This window comes from Poecilia reticulata, linkage group LG18, assembly GCF_000633615.1.
Source record: "Poecilia reticulata strain Guanapo linkage group LG18, Guppy_female_1.0+MT, whole genome shotgun sequence".
In the NCBI taxonomy this organism is placed as follows: Eukaryota; Metazoa; Chordata; class Actinopteri; order Cyprinodontiformes; family Poeciliidae; genus Poecilia; species Poecilia reticulata.
In genome coordinates, this window is record NC_024348.1 from 19,839,407 (window position 1) to 19,841,407 (window position 2,001).

At 31.1% G+C, this 2,001-nt stretch overlaps 1 protein-coding gene across 1 annotated transcript in view; it reads left to right on the forward strand.

The window, feature by feature from the left end:
* Positions 1–432: 432 nt before the first annotated feature.
* LOC103480848 (ATP-binding cassette sub-family G member 2-like) overlaps positions 433–2,001 on the forward strand; it is a 20,054-nt gene continuing 18,485 nt past the window's right edge. Inside the window, 1 exon segment of the mRNA XM_008436043.2 lies at positions 433–542. The gene's annotated coding sequence lies outside the window, so the exon portion shown is untranslated.

The following is a 2,001-nucleotide window of genomic DNA, read 5'->3' on the forward strand; positions in this document are numbered from 1 at the left end:
AAAAAAAGGAGAATTAAAGTTTATTCGTCTGGAAATGTTATAAAGTAATTTCTAAAGCTCCAGGAATCCATTTTACTCAAGTAAAGAGCAGCGACTCGTCATAATAAAGTTACTCAAGTAAATGTTATTGYGCTGAATGATGGTAAAATGTACTTTAGGATCATGTGTTTCACATTATGCAAAAAGGGGAGAAAAAAAACATTAATTTGTCTGTTTAAATCTATAAAAGCAAACAAAATGGTGGTTTATTTGGTTTATTTCTTTAAAAATGTTCCTGATGTAAACCCTAAAAKGTAAAATTGAAAACTAAACTCTGACATAAAGGTATGAACTTGAACCTCCTCTCAGTATTTTATAACTGTAGGTCAGAGGCATCTGCCTACTTATCACGCCTCAGTCATAAAACSGACTTACCAAACTTCCTCGCAGCCTGAACCTTAAACAAGCCGCCTCTTCGTGTCAAACACACATCGATCAGTCCGCTCTCTGCCGGTCAGCGTCCTCCGCTCTCTGTTTGCTCTGGGACTTTCTCATTTCAGCAGGTAAAACTATCTGTGCTCTCTAAACCACTAAATACTGATCATTTTTATACAAATCGGCGTCATGTTTAATTCASTTTAGCTCATTTGTTGAGTTAAAAAGTAAAGTTTGTGCTGCTGGAAAGAGGAATGAACAAAATTAGCTGCTTCTGAGTTTGACTGATTTGTTTTTTTTTTTAGACCAAATCAGCAGAATTTCAGGAAATTTGTCAGAGAAATCTGCAAACTGGGTTCTGGTGATGCAAATAAGACGATGTTTTCTCATGATAATAAGAGATTTTGATGGTATTTTAAGCTACGTTTGTGTGTCAATGCTTAAAGTTACATAACTGAGTTTCTGGAAAATAGTTTTTATGCAAATGAATAAATATAAACAGTCATTACGACAGACTTGGTAGGAACTAGTTACATTTACTTGAGTAACGTTTTGGAAATATAAAGTATTTCTGCTCTTGAGTAAAATTTCTGGATTTTCTTCCCTCTGAATGAAGAACAAACACATTTTAACCAAAATTCATTAGCAGTTTTAAAGTTTCTTAAGTTTTATATTGATTTGGAAATGTGTTTTATTTTGCCTGATTTAACTATGTTATTTATACAATTAGTTTTTTGTTTTGGTCCTTAAAATACTAATATTTCCATTTAACTTTAGATTTTGGTCCATCTGTTGACTTTTAAATATTAAATGATTGATAATTTTCAGTACCTTGGTAAATTGTTTACCAAATACTTTTTTATTCTTACTTGAGTAATTTTTTTACTTTTACTTCAGTAAAAATCAGTTGTWCTTTGTTCACCTCTGCCKTAYAATATACTAAAATGATTAACTGATGTCCACATTTTAACTATATTCTTTGATCAATTAAACCTCCCTACAGTTTATTTTTTCACTAAATATCTGTTGTAAATGTTAAGATGAGTTTCACGTTTTGATGGGACGGCGTTGTTGTCTTTGCATAAATGTTTAATTTCTTATGAGGTTATGTTGGATCAGCAAATTGTTTTTTGTTTCCATTCTTCTACAATTGTTGAGAATAAGTCGGTTTGGTGTTTGAACCTAAAATAATGACCAAAAACATCAAAGAAATAKAATTTCAAGACTATTTTCATACCAGCAGGATCCTGCTGAAAATATGCCACTGTGGTTAATAATTAAGATATGTTGATAGATAAATGCAAACATCTGTTATTTGTTTTATCTTGTGCTTCTGTAAAATGCAAAGTTAAAGTACCACATTATTATAATATTGGTAAATGTATCAGAATATGAATCTGAGTGCATTAACAAAGTGTTTTTGGAGGTGAAAACAAACATGGTAAACCACTGAGACTTTATTAAATCCATTAAAGTTTTGGCTAACATTATTTCTGACAGAACAAAACTTTTACAATCAGATAAGATTTAAATAACATGGTATGTGGCAAAACAAAGCTGTTAGTTTTACCTTGTAAAGTTATAGCT